Here is a 19,135-nt window from a genome sequence, read left to right on the forward strand (position 1 = left end):
GAGTATCATATGGACACATGGTAAGAATAATGTTTTGTGAAATTATATGTTGATCAACATTTATTTTTTTTAATGGACACAGTTTCAGCATAGAAAACAATGTAAAGATTGCAGTTGATGAAAATCAGATAAGACAGACTCTATGGATGATCATGTTCAAAATGATCCACATGCATAAATCACACATAATTTAATTTGTATTCTTATATATAGTCTTGGGCTTTTTTATGTCTTACATGATATTCCAAGTTGAATTCTTGAAGTAAATGGTATTGTAACATTGTGTGTGTGTGTGTGTGTGTGTGTGTGTGTGTGTGTGTGTGTGTGTGTGTAATGCCAGATAACAATGTGCTGATACTGAATTTAATTTGATACAGCATTTCCTAACATCATAGGGATATAATGGGCGACAGCACATAGTCATCCAGCAAAAAATATGCAATATTGACTGTATACACTAGAGTTCTCTTTTCTTGTATACCTTTCAGTAGCCTTCCCCTATTTTTAAGCAGCACCCAACACAGTAGAGCGAAAACTATTAAACTTTGCACATATGAATGAATCAAATATTACATTTGTGCAGGACACTGACATTGGAAGTAGGCAGGTGCGTATCATAATATATGTAAGTGAGTGTGGATATTTTTAAGCTTCAATCCTGCTCTGATTTGCTGCTTTGACAGGAGCAGAACATGTCCTAGCCATACTTGGCGTTCCAGCAGCAGGAGTAAGAAGACAGGCTGTACGAGCAGCCTGCGCAGACCGGCCCGCAGCCCCGCATTGAACGGCAGTCCTGCGGCGGCGGCGGACGCGGGCTCTGATTGGCGCAGACGATAGGTGTGTCGGGAGGTGTGCGTCTGCGCTGCGCTCACCTGTCACTCATGCCGTCATTTCCTGCGGCGGCGGCGCTTTCTCTGCGAAGCTGCTGTGTTGCGGGTTTGACAGGGCAGAGCTGCTGGGCAGGCGCAGAGCAGGACGTGTTTAAAGCCCCCGCTGTGGCCGATCGCAGCTCTGATCGCGTCCCGCATCCAGCATCCAGCCCGCCGCCACCGCCGAGGGTCCGAATGGCGGCTTCAGCAAGGGCAGCCAACGATAAGGTGAAACCCGAAACACTGTCTAATGGGTCGCTTTAGCAGAGCATTGTGATTTACTTCCCTGCACTTGAAGCTTCGCCACAGTGACATTGTGTCTCGGTTGGCGTTTTTGTAACTTTTTTTGTGTGTTTGTAAGCTGCGGGAATACACTCATGCGTGCACACACTGTGCCTCCTCATTTAGGGAAACTGTCATTAGCTGCGTTTCTTGATGGAGCAGGCTTGGGCATGTGGTGAATATAGTGTATTATTTGTCCTCAGCTGTTTATTTTCGCTTTTGTGGTACTTTTGTTGCTTTGCATGCAGTTATCCACTCTGTTGAGCTGTGGGCTGCACTTACAGATAAAGAAACAGGCTGCATGTTTACAAGTCAGCTAGTTTATTTGTATATTTCTCCCAAATATTCAGTTTGCACCTATGCATATATAGTGAACGTCTGTATTTGTAAATATGCATTATGTATACAGAGCTACATCTTGTCTTATTTTCCTCATGTGTGTGCATCACAGTTTCCCCCCAAGGAGGTAAAAAGTTACAAGCAATTCAATCATATTTTCATTGAATGCTTTTTATGTTATTTTATAACATTTGGGCTGGCAATGGGAATTAGTCCGTTGGTTGAATTCACCTTAAGGGGACTATCCACACTGATGCTTTCCAGTGTGAGAGCATTCATTAAGTTCATGAAGTCAAGATACAGTTAATCTTGAATTAAAACTGTAACTCTTAATATTATAGACAGCAGGACATGATTGTTACAGTATTCACGCTGTTTGCAAGTAGAAGGTAGTTAACTTATAAAACATCTCTTCTCTGGATGCAACATAGCATCATTATTTTGGATGTTTGGTGGATATTATCTGACCGCTAGGACAGTCCTGCCTCTTGGTTGGTTCGTGTTCTTTAAGTCTTATTAGGAATGAAATTGTGTAGCATAAGATATGGGTTCTTATTTTCCGCTATGGGCAGACTGCCAGCTCTATAGTAAATGAATGATTGGCATTTTGCCCAGTGGAAATGCATGCCCATGTTTAAATCAGTGCCAGTGTTCTCCATGTTGTTACACTTCTCTTAAAGTTCCCCCTGTTTTTTCCCCCCATTGTTTTCCCATGCTTATATACTGTGTTTCCAAACATATTGGGACATATAGCCACAGACAATTGTTTACAAAGTATATAAAAGGGTGTAGATACAACCTTTAGACTTCACTACTGCTGCAATACTGATGGGAAACTTTCCAACAATGCTTGACGAATAGTTGACGGATTTTTAATTTGTATTTGCTGTTGACAGAAAAACTGCTCCCTGCAATATGTTCTTCAGTCTGACTTCCAGTTCACCCCAAGAGTTGCCTTATGGGCTTGAGAAGATGTCATGACATGTTTTCAGCAATATTCCCCTTGAACCACTGTGTCCCACTCCCAGCTTTGTGACTTGGTGTTTTGATACTGGTTGTAACGCAAGCTCTCATTGTAAAATCCCAACAGTTTTGTAAATTGCACGCTGTTGTCCGAAATGTCACAGTATGTAATGGCAATTACTGTGACCTTGACAGAAATCATTGGCCCCATTAACCATTGTCTTTCCAGTTCTGTAGCTCGGGGCTCTGACACATGGTTCTCGGCGGGCCACAGTATTTTCTGTTTGTGTGTTCTCAGTAACGTAACGAACCTAGTTATTTTATCAATTAGATTAGTGGCCTTAAGGAAGTTTGTGTGTGGGTACATGACTGGCTCTAAGTTCCAGGGGCAGAACATTGAAGCACTACATTGGAATTACAGCTTTTGAACTTCTGCAAGGCCTACACCCTTACTTCTCTCATTCATATCTATATACCTAGTAATATATCTTTGACCTATCACACAGGCTCTCCACATAACCCATATTGATTCTGTTAGCAGTGAATTAAGGCTTGTCCCAATACCAGTAGTATAAGAGGATATAATAGCTTGATTTGACATGGTTTCCCTGTGGTTTGTATGACGTTAATATGTATCTTTATGCTGTTTCTGATTTCTCTGTGCTGCATTACACTTTTACTATGGTATAAACATTTCGATTACTTGCCCTGGCTCTTGAGAACCGTGACTGTTCATTTATACTTCGAATCAGTAAGCTGCAGCTCAACCCAGCTGTTAAACCACAGTGCATGGTTTCTCTCGTGTGCACAGATCAAACATCACAAACAAACAATTATGACGGAAATACTTCCCCGAGGTTACTAGTAAAGGTACTTCACAGCTGTGGTGGCTTTAAAAAACGCATTGAGTGGGAAGGAACTGACAACATGTTAATTAAGGCTGTGCCACTTTTGTGTATTTTTATGCTTACATGGAAACTATTCATCAGGTCAGTGGTAATGCAAGGAGAGAAATGTAAATGAAGCAATTATACTGACACAGTTCATTTCCATTTTGTAACCTGCTGGGCTAGGCTGTAATTCTTTGAGTTTCATCGTTAGCTTATTTTTTAGATCACTGTGATTCAACTTCAGTTGCTAAGTACGACATGAGACGAGAAAATCACCACCGAACACTTGGCAGCTTGTTTTGTTTATAACACACATTGGTCTCTGTGTTTTATTTACTGCCTGCAGTTGGTTTAAAACTATTTTACGCAAGAAATACCTTTAGTCCATTCAGTCCAAGTTAAATCACATGGCCCTGTACTATAAAAGTGCCCTATCTGCCAGTTGATATTTCTGAAATTTATTTTTTAGCCAGAAGCCACTTACTACTACTTATAAATAATAATACAAAAAAAAAAAACACTACAGAATTTGGTCTAAGGACACTGGAATCAAGTTGTGTCGGGAAGACTGACTGTATATACATAGAAATTAAGTAATTATTAAAAGACTGACAGCCACATTTACTGTAAATTAGTACATTTAGAGCTGATATTGTTACTGCAAATACCGTTAATCAAGCAACCTGTTACATAAAGTGTCAGTATATAGTGTCACTTTGCCATATTAGTGGAACTTGTGAAAGTACACTGAACTGTTCATCTATGGATTTGAAATTTTTTCTCTTAAAATGTATAAATCTTGATTATTTTCGATTGGCTAGCAGCAACACCATTGTATGTGAGTGCACCCTGGTTATATGGGTTATTTGTGATATTTACACCCTCGTTACCTGCAGTTTTAGGTTAATTTTGTTGGTTGTGTTAATTGGGAAACTGAAAATCATAGTCATTTTGAAATATCAAGTTGCCTATTTGCCTGACACTTGTAGTGGAAAAGATACCTCTCTCACATAGCCCATAGATGTATAACTTTATGATAACATGATTATTTTTTTGATGCCATTTTGGGAAAGCCAAGACATAACACTGGAAGAAAATTAAACAAACAAACAAAATGTTACCTATAACAACACAAAACTCACTAGGCACTAAAAGTTGCTTAGGTCATTGAATTTCGTCCCTCATTAACACACTACCTACCCCAAGGTGATATTTAATTGTTTTTGTTTTGTATAATCCCCTCAGTGTTTTAGCAGTTACAGTTTCACTTGGTAATCTATTTCCCACATTACAATTCCCTGCATAAAGAGTTGGCTCTAAACCATCGTCCACGGTGCTTGATTTGGGGACTTGCCATGCAGGATTTTATCAGCTTTGATCAAATCCTCACTTTCTTGAATTGACTCAAGACTTTAACAGATAAGATGGTTTTATCCTTTCTGATAATGCATTTGGACAAGCCCAGGGGTTAGCTCTGCTGCCCTTCTCAAAAGTGATAATTCTCCAGTGAGGTGACAATAACACGACAGTATCAAAAGTAAATGAGGCTTGACAAGAGCATACTTCAAACTACCCACTTCACAGGATCCCTTGTGTTTAGTTTGCATCTCTACTACGTGACTGTTAGTCAAGCGTAATGTTTTGGTATCCTTCACCTCATTTGCTGCAGATCGCTGTATCTATTATTATGTTTTTGTTTGCTGCAATACATTGTATTTTATACACTATTCAGCCCAATTTTGACACTGTACAGTTGTGTAATACGTTGAAGGACGCAGTATGATTGTATGCAGTAATGGGGTTGTGTATTTTCATGTTATTTGCCTTGAATAGAGGTGTCTGCCAAATCAGTATTATAATCTATGGTTTGAATGCCTGGACTTCTAATCCAGCCTTTTAGCTGCGTAACCTAATATTCTGTTTCCCTATTTCATTTCTTCTGTGCAGACGCTATTGTGGAAGGCCACATCATCTCTTGTGTCCTTGAACTGTAGTAGCGTGTGAAACATTGTTAAAACTAAATAAAACAAATCCTGTGTCTGTATACAGAAAGAAATTGAAACTCAAAATTGATATTGGGACAGCAAACCGATCTAATAATTGTGTGAAATATATCAGAGCAAATAATATTTAATCTATGATACCAATTATTCCATTCCAGCTGAATCTCTAACTTTACGTAAATTTAAATGCTGTAGGGGGGCTGCACTTTAAAACGGTTCAAAATGAATTTGTAATGGTTGGTCACTTTATTCATCATAAGATTCAACAGCCATTAGACAGAACTGAACACAGACATCAGAATGCAGAAGTTGTGTGTTAATTTCCATGGAATTTGGGGTAATCCCATGTGAGCTGGAGTCATTTCAGAGAAGTCACAGATTTCCCTGGAAAATACAGAATATAATGAACATTCAAATGAACACGCTGTATTTGGATATCAATTGGCTTACTTATATTCATGCCATTGAAAGTTTTCAAGGTAACTTTGTCAAGTTATTTAAAAAAACAACAACACAGCTGTACTGATGTACTGAAGAAAACCGGAGATGGACAGTTTCAGTTTCCAGAGTTTAGGTGCAGATTTAAACAGTATTGTTTCACAGGGACCCACAGCTGCTGTGTTGTATTGTGTATCAGTTGTTTGTTTAAAAAGTATTTTAGTTACATCTCCAACTAAGAATAAAAGCAAAAAGTGTAATGAATAGGTAGGATAGTTTTGTAATAACTTTCTTCATCTCAAGGAATACATGTTTATCAAATCCTTATCTTCAGAAATATGTAATTTAACTATTAAATAATTCTACTGTAATAATGTACTGAATGTGGTGTTATTATTAATAGAAATTAAGTGTGAGTTATAGTTGATCATATATAGTTACTGCACGTTCTTCTCCTTTTTTTTTTTTTCTTCACAGGTTTTTCACGTTTTTAAGATCTGTCTCTATCTCAACTTTTTGTTTATCTCTTTAAGTGTTACAGTGGAATTAAGAAAACAAAAAATGGTGTCAGGACTCAAATTTACCCCAGATTAGTAAGCCTCTCATTTGCGCAACAAACCATCTCTGTGTTAAACCTCTCGGGCATAACTACAGAACTTAGCCTTAACGTTGAGGAAAAATGCGAATTGTGACTTTTGGCCATACGGTAGTGTACGCTAATCTGAACTTTTAAATTAACATAGTGCTATTGTTTCCTGCATTGCTTTTTTATTACTTTATAATTGATTGAAAACTCCAGAAGTAAAGCTGAGGCTTTTAGGCTGATTAATTGCTGCAGGTAATGATTAATATTGTGAACTATGGTGGCATATTGAATAGACCCTTTGTTTGGAGATCCTGTTAATTACCATTGTTCCATGAAACCATATTTATTTAATTAGTATATGTACATATTATTTCACATCTAACTGAACTAATTACTGGTAATAATATAAAAGTTACTATCTAATATAGAATGTTATATCGCAGCATATTCAGACACCCACATCTACAATCATGTAAAAACACACAGGGTGCAGTCTTCTTCACCTGATTTACAGAGGCTTCCTGTCTTACAGAAAAGATAAGAGTATAGGAAGGCAGGGATGGGAGAAATAGAGTGATAGAACAAGCATTGAAAGAAGGAGGCAGCAACAGGAAAAGAAGAAACCAGAAAATAAGGCAGTTTTTTATAACATATATGGAATTATTTTCCAGCTGGGTGAATATTATTGGACTAATAAAATATTCCACAGAGACCCCAGAACTGGCTTGATCTTCTGGATAGTTTGAAAGTTTTGGCCCACCTCTGTTTGTGCGTTGGCATCACGAATGCCTCAGCAGCTGAATAAAGCTCCAAATTCCGAAGACTGACTCTTTCCTTCTGTGTAATTCCCTGTCACACTATTCACTCCAGCCTCACTGGAGTAGCACTCAAACATAGCATTCACATAGTCGGACAGAAACTACTCCACCTTTTGTGTACAAACTGCAAAGTGTATTTAAATGTTGTTCTTTGATTTTAGAAAAAAGGGATGTTTCAGTAGAAGTAGGTTTAATTACATGCCAGACTGGTCATCTTGTTCAATGATTTCACCAGAGAATTGTATATTCCAACTTGATTTCCCCGTTTTTTTTCTGTTCTTGCATCCTTTTCACTTATGCATTTTGATCTGCTGGAATATGTATTTGTCCATGTTGCAAATGTTATGGCTGATCGGTGTATAACATTATGACCACTTGCCTAATATTGTGTAGGTCCCCCTTTTGCCGCCAAAACAGCCCTGATCCGTTGAGGCATGGACTCCACTAGACCTCTGAAGATGTGCTGTGGTATCTGGCACCAAGACGTTAGTAGCCGATCCTTTAAGTCCTGTAAGTTGCGAGGTGGGGCCTCCATGGATCGGACTTGTTTGTCCAGCACATCCCACAGATGCTCGATTGGATTGAGATCTGGGGAATTTGGAGGCCAAGTCAACACCTTGAACTCATGATTCATCAGACCAGGCCACCTTCTTCCATTGCTCCGTGGTCCAGTTCTGATGCTCACGTGCCCATTGTAGGCGCTTTCGGCAGTGGACAGGGGTCAGCATGGGCACCCTGACTGGTCATCGGCTACGCAGCCCCATACGCAACAAACTGCGATGCACTGTGTGTTCTGACATCTTTTTATCAGAACCAGCATGAACTTTTTCAGCAATTTTAGCTACAGTAGCTCGTCTGTTGGATCGGACCACACGGGCCAGCCTTCGCTTCCCACGTGCATCAGTGAGCCTTGGCCGCCCATGACCCTGTCGCCGGTTCACCGCTTTTCCTTCCTTGGACCACTTTTGATAGGTACTGACCACTGCAGACTAGGAACACCCCACAAGAGCTGCAGTTTTGGAGATCCTCTGACCCAGTCGTCTAGCCATCACAATTTGGCCCTTGTCAAAGTTGCTCAGATCCTTACGCTGCCCATTTTTCCTGCTTCTAACACATCAACTTTGAGGACAAAATGTTCACTTGCTGCCTAATATATCCCACCCAATGACAGGTGCCATGATAACGAGATTATCAGTGTTATTTACTTCACCTGTCAGTGGTCATAATGTTATGGCTGATCGGTGTAGTAATCAACTGGCCACCCATGCTAGAATGTTATTCCTAACTGATGTAAACTTAACTGACCACATAATTGAGAAAATGACCAGAGATATGCAGTAGAATGGCTTACTACAAGAAACAAAAAACAAAAAAAACTGCTTGATTATTCAATACACACATTTCATATTTGAGATGTCTGTGGTTTAGATATTAGCTGAGCCAGTCAGAGTAGTAGTAGATTATTTTAAGACATTTGAGGAAGATTAGTTCTGGACTCTTTCGGTCTTTAGAGCACATGCAGACACTTGCCCCTGCCGTAGCAGAACTAACAACAGGAAATAATGCAACTGCTCATTGTTTGAAACCATAAGCACTGCTCCAGTTTCTTTAGCAGGTGTGGAATAAACAACAAAGTCATAAATACATGCAGTGCAGAAACGCAACTGTACCGACACCTGATTTGCTCAGGTCATATAAATCGGGACAAACTTTTGCCAGTCCTTCACAAATAATGAGGAACGTTAATAAGAGAAATGCACTGTTTACACCAAAAATAAGTCAATTCAATCTTTGTTGTTCATAGTTGGGAGAGTTTTCTAATCTTGTGCAATTGTTTTTTTGTTGTTTTTTTGGCTTCCACTAAAACGCATCTGTCTTTGCTATTTATGCACATCCTCCTACAGCTAGGCCATGCTCTTAGATCTGGGGGTTGAGAGCAGCGGTCAACCCGGTTCACTCTGTTCCTCTTCATATATATGTGGGTTGATTTAAAAAAAAAAAAAAAAAAAAAAAACATTTCCGTTTCAGATCTTGTAACTGTAACTGCGATACATAAATTAAGCTGTTTTATTTATTTTTCGTTAGCAAGGTTGTTGTTGTTGTTGTTCTTGTACATGGGGAATTCTTGCAGATGTTAAGGATCAGTGGGTGGAGCATTGCATCATTTTTAAAGACATCATGCATCATCTCTCAGCTGTCAGACAGTTGACAGTTTGTGACGTGAACTGTCTCGCTGCTGAGATGAGGAAAGTGCCAGTGCCTCCCAGTTTGGCAGATAATGAGAACAGCTGTTTTAAGTGGGCAATTTGCATTAGACTTTGTGAGTTGGTTAGGAAAAATGCAGCTTGTGTTACTCTGGAGTTGCAGGCATTTCTTATAAGTGCTAATTTCTGACGTCCTGTGCAAGTAGGATAGAGGAACACAGAACAAGATGTTGCCACCTTCTGCCCCAAGGAAAATCATAAATTATCACCAAATAGGGCCTACTATTCTTGCAACAACCTCTTGCTTTATAGTGATACCACCACAGTGATACAGTACCATTCTTTTGCCAATAGCATCCCTGTCCAGGAGCTACTGTTTCACAACACAGTCACAGGACATGTTTATAAAAAGTCAAACAAGTCACTAATGAAGGCTAAAAGGAAATTACATTTGTAGGTCATGATGCCCAATTAGTGATTTTCTCTAATTACACATGGGAATCTCAGTCAGCCACTTCTATTTTTAAATAGTGCCCAATATGCAGAAATGCAGAAATAATCACCTAACACTTCTGTAATGTGGCGAGCCACTTATTGGTTATTATGCCACCGCATTTTGCTATGAATCTGAAGTAAAATAATAAATCAATAAATTAGTGGTTTGTCTTTAATGAGGCTACTTCTGCACAGCAAGTTAATTGCTCTGTTCCTCTAAATGACAGCACACATTTCAGTGCACGATGGCTAATGAATCCTTCCAGATATTTCTGTGTTTATTGTTTGTTTTTACTTGAAGTTGAAGGGCGTTCCTCCAGACACAGTGGCTTTGCTCTAAAAATAAAAAGCAACATAAATATAGCTCCTCCTTCCAGTGAGTGTGAACTCATCACTAGGGATGTGTAAGGAATGAGTCCCTTGTTCATTTCAGGTAGCCATGACTTAATTAAGAAAGAATGTGGCACTTAGGTCCGGATTAAATCAAAACTTTGACCCACCTGCTAATAGAAAACTACAGAACTGTACTCAGTTGCGGCTTCATTTTCAGTAAGATGCCACTTTCTTCTAATCGTAAATATAACCGCTATGATGTACAGGTTTGTAGTTTGCTATTAGCGGGTGGGTCAAAGTTTTCATTTAATCTGGCCCTTAGTTTTTGGAGCAACTGGAATAATGCCATGAAAACTGTCCTCATTCGTTGGGAAAAAAGGGTGGAAACCTAAATTTAATTTGCAATAGTTATCATTAAATACAATACAATTCATACCTATTGGTTGCAGTAATATGGGATTGTTTTATCCACATGGAATCAGTCTGGGGAAACGCAGCAAACTAGCCCGTTTTCTTACATCTCTGTTCTCCCTGACTACCAGTCTGTGTTCCTGTTGTTTGGAATATTGAACAATGATCAGCCATCTAAAAGCATGGAAAAAAAAGAACTATGGCCAGAATCTGTTGCTTAAGGGAAGCTGGAATTTAAACATGCAGACTAGTTTGGAAATTTAGAATTTAATCCTGCCAATTTTGTGCAAAGATAAAAAAAAAAAAAAAAAATGCAGCTGCTTTGAATAATTAGGAGTGATTTTTGCAATAACTGGCACCACCAGACTGAATGTCACATTGCAAATGTTTTTTCTAAATCGGAAAGAAAAATTGCCTTGTGGAAAACAAGTTTAATAGGGTGTCATAGTTGTCTTTTTTTATCACTGTTGCCTTTGTATGTAATTAAACTTACATTTGCAATCCATGTTTCAAAATCTTTGTTGGTAGGCCTATATGTAAGAGAACTCGCAGGGTGTGAGGTATTCTTACTTCACTACAATCCATACGTTACACCCTTGGTGCATTGTGAGGCATGAAGCCGATAAAAAAAGTGAGATTGTTTTTTTTTGTTTTTTTTCTTTCCCCTGAAAATAATCACACAATCTTTTTTGTAATTCTTCCAACAAGAACATACAGCATGGCTATTTTTCACTTTTTAAATGTACCATAGACATTCAATTGAACATTTACATGTATTATGATTTTTGAAAGATTAACTGGCATCTCAATTTAATTGAAATTAGCTATTTCTTAAGGTGTAGTAATATGAAGTTGATGGTCAAGTCTTACTGTATGGTAATGTGATTTTGTCCAACAAAAATAGTGTAATATAAGGTTGTCCTACTGTTTGTAGTTTAATTGATCAAACTCTTCTAACACAGGCTAAGTCAGAGAGAGAAGAGACATGACAATACACATTTAATAAAATCCAGTATGTCACAGACCTTTTGCAGGTTTGCTAAACAGATATTAATGACAGAACAGAGTTGCAAAGCTGCTTATTGTCAACAAATAGTCTACCCTTTGGTATGATTGTGGTATCAACTGGACACTGGTGGTTGTTGACATTTTGTGCAATAGGTGTATTGATGTGACATTGATATATAATCAAGGCTAGAGTCCAAAAACTTTCTCCTTGTCATGATTGGTGCAATAGACCCTACTGGCACAAATACACCTTAGTCCTGAATTAAACAACAATTGCCATTCAATCATTCAATTCACCATTTGCAGAGTGAGACTGCCCGTAGTGTGAGTTTATGTAAATAATAAACAAATGCAAGTCCATCTGATTAACCTCAGTTTGCTTAACCGGCCAGAAAATGAATTGCTTTAACTGGAAGATGATTGTGGTAAAACGGGAAAAGGAAAATAGATGACTGGTGATGACCTCAACAGATAATTGTCAATGATCCCCACAGAACTTAGAAAAATCCACTGTCTTCTACAAAGTGTCTCTTAACAATTATGAGTCATGAAGCCCACACTGTCGTCTTCTGCTCGAACAATAAAACCAGAGAACAGCCAGTACCAACACATTCCCGAGAAGAGTTTTTGGGGGAACGACTCGCCTATATTAGTGTTAATGTAAGGTACTGTAAATGAAACATTTTTGAATTAATACACTTTCCCCACTGTAATGCTTTTCACATTGGCACATTTGCCTCTCAAACAGTGTGGACTCCAGAACAGATAGAGAGTGAGCTGACAGACGCAGTATCCTCTGTAAGAGTATTGTATTATAAACGAGAAGGGAAAGAGTATTGTAGTCCAATGGGTCTCCCAAGTGGCCCGACCTGAAAAAGTCTACGTTTGGAGTGTAAGTTGAGCTCTATTTTCCAGACATCTGGGCTGTGTCATGGCTGACTGTGACAGAAATTCCACACAGGGCATTGGGCATTTGGGGTTGGGTGAACTCGGAAGTCATCCAGGGATTCCTTGTCTCTCTGTGCCACAGTGACAGCCTGTGAGGTGGCAGGGTCATTGACGAGAGCTGTATGAGTCCTCCCTATGGTTCTTGAGCTCAGTTTGTGGAGTCTTGTGTCACTGCCCGGGTTTTGGCGGTGACCACATTTGATTATCTCTTGCAGGTTTCAGATTGGCAGAGAATAGTAGAACAACATATTGCAAATAATTCTTCCTTTCTAAAAAGCATTAGGAATACAGTGTGGTGGAAACCTTTCTCATGTTCTGCATACAGCTCAAACGAGGAATGTTCTTATGACTAAAACAACTATAAGGATATATAATTAGTATAAACAGGTATGTTTCAATAACTTAATTGAGTGTGTTTGAATGATAACCAGTTGACCCTGTATGTAGCTCTACAGGACTGGGTTTAGGGTCCCCTATTGTACTAACAGAGATCTAAATAGACACATTGGTGATTTTGAATCTGGTGTAACATCTTGCCAAAGCCCAAGTTGCAGTTTTTATTGCCCTAAACGTTAAGATCCAATTTTAATATCTGTTAATATCTTCGCATCACCTTGGAAATGTGGAAAAAATAGGCAGGCTGGGCTAGAATAAGCAGATCTATCTTTTCAGGACATAAACTATTGTTGGGATTAGACCCCACCTTTGCACTTGGGGGGTTAAAAAAGTGGTTGTTGATTTATTTTCTGTTACTCTTTAGTGAGGATGTGTTATTTGGTCTCTTGTGCTTCTCTCGGGCCTGTCATTCCTCTTTTAGCAGCTTCTGTGTCTGCAGGACTTCACATTTCCAGTGGAAATCAGTTCTGTTTTTGGCCTACTTTGTAGCCAACAAACTTACACCCTTCACTCTCCCTTCTTTTTCCTCCGCTCCTTTTCTGTTTTGTTTTTTTTACACACTGAAAATCTTCATTTGTCTGTCTGTGTCTGTCTGTATACCCTCCCCCCCTTCTGTTTCTGTTTGTTCTCTATCAGGTACAGAATTACAAAATAGGCTACATTCTGTGTCACATTAAAACAAGCCTCTCATGACTTCAATGGATGCATATTTTCTTTTCTTCAGCCCATTACAGATTGTAGTGACTTGATATCAAAATCTCTGACTTCCTCTTTTTAATACCTGTGGGATCCTAATAATCATTGTTACATAATGATACCAATACACCGCTATTTGCATTATGCAATATACGAGTATAGTGCTATGGCTCTCATAAGTGTTCAGTGAAGCAAATGTATACAATGTCTTTTTGCAAACAGCAGTGGAAAAGCCCCTTTAGATCCTTCATTACTTTAGGTATTTAGCAACCGTGATGGTGGTTCTGTTGTAAACCATATTTTAACCAATTACACACCTTAAACCTTGCATTAACAATAACAAATGAGGTACTAAATATCTAGTTTGATGAGGTTGTGAGATACTAAGACTAATAAAATAGACTATACGTTGTAAAATACCATAAAACTTCAATTAAAGGGCCACAGCATTTATTCCAAATAACTTCAAGAAGCCCTGGCATCAATTTTAGGCCGGAGATTGTAGGAGAACGGCGTTTGTATTAAACATTCATAAATAAAAAGACATCGTGGACTCATGCAGGGTAAGAAGAGCCTGGAAACTTTGCTCCATTGTAGAAGTAGGCTAATAGGCCCGGCTTTTATTTATTTATTTTTGTAATTGTTATTATTTTTTAATAATTTGCTTTCCAAAGATGCAAACAAATCAAATTCAGTGTATGGTGAACTATACACTGGATTGAAAACAAGATACCGGTAATTCTGTTAGCAGTCTGTGATTTGATATACTGCGAACTCTCGCTTAATAAACAAAAAGCACTTCAACAAAAGTGGAAATGCGCTTTAAACCAAACCATCAACATTATACTTCATTAATGCATTGTTTATGTCACAATTGACAGATAGTTCAAACACTACAATTAACAGCAATACTATACAGCTCTGGAAAAGAGACCACTCCAAGTTCAGAAATCAGTTTTAAGTGGTCCCTTAATCGCCGGGTCCTATTTGAGACCCGGCGAGTATTGGGAGTTTTACGGTATATATTACTCCATTTCTTAGCAGACACCCTTATCCAGGGTGACTTACAAGTGTTACAACATGTCACATTATTTGTACCAATTTATACAGCTGGACAGTTACTGCAGCAATCTAGCAGAACCTTCTACTCCAGAGTCCAGAGCCCTAACCACTACTCCACACTACTGCCCACTATATAGTTCTAGGTATAGACTATGGGTTGTGAGATGGTACAAAGACATCACTTTCCGTATAAAATCCTGCTTTTTATTTTTTGAATGAATTACAATAGTAATTTCTCTGGGGGAATCTTTAGAGCAGACCTCCCAGGATCATTATGAAAGTTACAAGCCAGACAGAAACCTCATGGTAAAAGCAAGACAACAGCGATGCTGAAGACTGCATTCTTACTACTGTTGCCTATCTCTTCAAGGCTCTGCAGTTAATATGGAATTTGGACTTTGGTCAGTAACCAAAGCAATTAAACGTATGTCTATCGGTACACAATGATAAGAAGCACTCTGTGTTTACATAGTGGGCATGTAAATGAAACTGTACAAAGGGAAACCTAAAAACAAACAAACAACCAGAGATGACGCTCAGATCGATTTCCTCATGAGTGTGGCGTGGCATGAGCATGGCTTATAGTCTACTTTGAGTAACCACTAAGCCTGTTGCCCAACACATGGGCTTTGAGAGTGCTTTCCTTGACTGCTAGTATAGCGTAATCGAAGTCGTAATTTTATATTAAACATTAGCTGGCGTTTTGCATAAATCTGAATCTGATGAAGCATCCTTTGAATTATGCTCTTAGTTTTTTTTTTAGTGATATTCTTGTGTACTGAGGGACATCTGAGGAAATGGAGAATGTATTTATTTGCTCATTGTGTGAATTACTTAAGGAATCACGTTTTCTGCTCCAATGCCTGATCGCTTAGGTTATCAAGGACTCCTAGCATTATCCTTGGAAAGAGTTCCACTTTAATCAGGTGACTGGAATGTACTTCCTAGAACTAAAATTATAAAAAAAAAATCTCATTACACCTTTGATAAGTTGATTAAAAAAACATGCATTTGCACTTTATTACAACTCACAGCAGAGGCATCTGAAAGCTGCAACACCCTGAGAAAACAACAAGAAAACAGATATGCAGGCTTTTTGCATGCAAATGTAACCCTCTCTGAATACAGCACTGAGCAGAAAACAAGATTCTGATCACACTGAAATATATGAAGATGAGGGTAAGACAGGGTTTGTGTAAGCCTTTGAATGCCACTGATTTGTCTGTTGTTGCTGTTGTTGTTTTTGTTATAAACCTGTTTCACTGTAAACCTTTGAGTCTAAATACACTTTACAACAAAAGTTACGAGGGCAGAATATTTACACAACTGTGTCAGTCCTTGGCAAACCTTAGTGTCTGCCTAAACCGCATGTCTAATAATCTTTTCAGCTCTCACCAGGTGCATTTAAGCATTCACTATACAAAACATACTATAGGGGTTGACCTAAAATGGAATTACAAAATGTATGTTGTGGTGAATTGTCTTCAAATGCTTAATGTGAGTGTTTTGGGCCCTTGGAAAGCTCCTAAGCCTATATTGAAACTTGCACTGGAGACAAATTCATATGACTTGAATTTTAATTGGCTATAACATTTGAATGGTTACAGAGAAGATGTGGTCGGTTGATGTTCTGCCTATTCCTGCCTTCCAGAGACGCTTCAGATTTGTCAGCTAATTCAAGTGGTAGTGTGTGATTGGAGTATTGGAATGTCCAAGATTTTGTCTTTTCATTCATTAGAATACTTGTTTATAGCCGTTTAATATTTATTTCTGCTTGTAGTATCCATTTAGTAAATCATTCCACAATAAAACATGTGGTCAGGTTAAACCGGTCTGCTGGTGTTCTTGATTGATAACTATTCTACTATAACTAGCTGAATTTGTTTTGGTGATGTGTGTGCATGTATGTGTTTTTTTCATTTCTAATTTTGCATTCACAGTTCACTCATAGAGAAGTCAACACCCCCTTATCTGTGCATTTTTTCTACATCCTGGAAAGATTTTTTATTTTTTTTGCCAGTAATCACTGAAATTAAGGCAGTTTCAGTTCTTGTCATGACAACATTTGTGGCTTTACCTACGGAATACACTCTGTAAATCTTTATAGCTTCAAAGGGCCTCCAGCGTGCCCTGTCAGTGACCTTGGGGAGTTGGGGATTTAGATTTGCATGTTCAGGAGAGATACGCTTCCTTTTTATCACAGAGGAGAGTGTGACCTCTAGAGCACAGACCCTGGTGGTTTGGATGAACCCACTTCTCTGTTTTTTCTACTGTGTACATTACTGCCCTATAGCCCCACAACTGGCTCCTCTCATCATTCACCCTTTGCTCTCCTTTTACTTGTTGTTTGTGTTTAAATACTGGAAAACTAACAGAGGTATGTTTGTTTTCTTTGTATCTGCATCTGTGTCTGTGTGTGGTAGTCAAGACCTATTAACTCAGGGTTGTTTGAGTTACATGTTACACATGCAAGGATTTTTATCAAAGATCTATTGTGAAAAAAAATAACATTTGTTTAGTGGCTGTAGATTTGTAGATTTTGAAGTTCAGTTTTCAATCTTAGTGTTGAACTTGTTTAATATCTGGTTCCATGTTCTTAAAGAAGTAGCCTAGATTATTGTCCGGCAGCAGACCAAGTGAGGGCCATCTAAAAACACATCCATTAATCCACTAGATTTGTCTGTTGTGAAATGTAGTTGGCTCAAAGCTTGCTTATCGACTACTGTACTTGTGTTTTTTGGATGGCTGAGTGATAGCAATTAGTTACAGTCTCTACCTGTAGGCTATGTACCGTACCTCACTCCACTATACTCCATTTCAATTTGAGAATGCTAACTGCAAAAGCTTGGTGTGGAACATTTTCAGATGTTTTTGTCACACGTCTTCTTCTCCAGTGAGACATTTATTTTGTTGGTTAAGTGTCTTAGTATGCTGTTCTAAAACAAATATTTGAAACTTGATACAACAAGCAATGGCTCTAGTCACTCTCCCTTCGAATCAGTGACGAGACGACAAGTATGTTCGTTGAGTAGCATGTGCTGTTGAAGCGTGCTTGGATTCCAACCACAGTCTCTCGGGCACACGACCTTCTACACAGCCTTACCAGCAGAGTGACAAACCCGCTACACCAAAATCCCGTACTAAGCTCATACGCGATGTTTCCTCTGGTACCCTTGCAGGCTGTACTGCTGGTGTGCAACTGGGAAGCATAGTGAGAGTCCTTCACATTTTCAGAAGCTTGGCTGCTACCATATCAGGTTTGGTCAGATCTTCACAGGACTGGCTGAACCAAATGCCATGTGCCATCCACCTCTCTTGAACGTCACCGCCCCAGCTGGGTTGTGATCCTGTTTCATGGATCCCCAGGCCTGCTTTTACTCACAGTGTAGTCCGCCATCTTCTATCTGGTTACCGCAGTCTCATTCTTCCACCCTCACTGGGAGCCTGCCACTCTAGCCCTGCATTCCTGTCCTCTGGTATGGGGTGGCTGAGTTCATGCAGGATTAAGTGTCTGCCTTCAGCTGTGACATAAGCATAATTATACGCCTGGCAGACAAGTGGGGCCTCACACTGTCTTCTGATTGGTTACTGTACAGCATGGCATTAATGGCCCTTGAAATGTGGATATGGTCAGGCAATAGGTGGGAGGCATCAGAGATCTCAGGTCTCCCAGTCAGGACATTGTCTGTCAGGCAGTGGCTACATTATAGTATATTCTGAAGTGTACCAATGTGAATGCCTAACTATTGTACACTGAACAGTGTAATTCACCATAGCGACCTGTGGGTGAATAGTTGATTTATCTTCATGGAAAGGAGCTTAAACTTAGTCAGACATCATACTAAACCTAAAAGAACAAGAGGTTTATAAAATTAACGTATTAGTCTCACCAGTCACTTGACCTTAACCCTACTGAAAGGTCACAAGATGGACAATGGAGTGAAAGATGTTTGTTTCTTAGATATGCCCTTTGAAATAAGTAGGTTGAGCAATAAGCAGCAACACTACGATCAATCTATGTCGAGAAGAATGTATCTTCTGTTGCACACACTTTTAAGTAGTTTTGTAGAATTTTAAAATCAATAGTGCATATAAATACACATGGTTTACTAGTTGTATTTCGGGAAAAACATTTATTGTGCTTGTGTGAATGTGAGTGAGGGGGTCTGAGTAAAATAAATCTGTTTGACCCACCCATTCTAGTGTCTTTTTGTTCTAATTAAAGAGGGTACAACGAACACCTGTTCTGCGTATGTGTTGAAAACTGTGTTTACGTGATACATCGGAGAACAAAAATTTGTTCCAGAAACTCAAGTATGACAGGATGCTGCTCGTATACTGAGTCCAGGGCGCATCTCAAATAGAAAGCAAAACAAAAATGCATGACACAATGG

General features: G+C 38.9%; 1 protein-coding gene across 2 annotated transcripts in view; it reads left to right on the top strand.

The window, feature by feature from the left end:
• The first annotated feature begins 906 nt into the window (after positions 1-906).
• Positions 907-19,135, top strand: part of LOC136771828 (peroxisome proliferator-activated receptor alpha) — a 47,606-nt gene continuing 29,377 nt past the window's right edge. Inside the window, exon 1 of one of the 2 annotated variants that reach the window (XM_066724363.1) lies at positions 907-1,097. The gene's annotated coding sequence lies outside the window, so the exon portion shown is untranslated. The remainder of the gene's footprint in view (positions 1,098-19,135) is intronic. The other variant, XM_066724364.1, reaches the window with a different exon arrangement.

Source organism: Amia ocellicauda, chromosome 15 (genome assembly GCF_036373705.1).
Source record: "Amia ocellicauda isolate fAmiCal2 chromosome 15, fAmiCal2.hap1, whole genome shotgun sequence".
NCBI classification, from domain to species: Eukaryota; Metazoa; Chordata; class Actinopteri; order Amiiformes; family Amiidae; genus Amia; species Amia ocellicauda.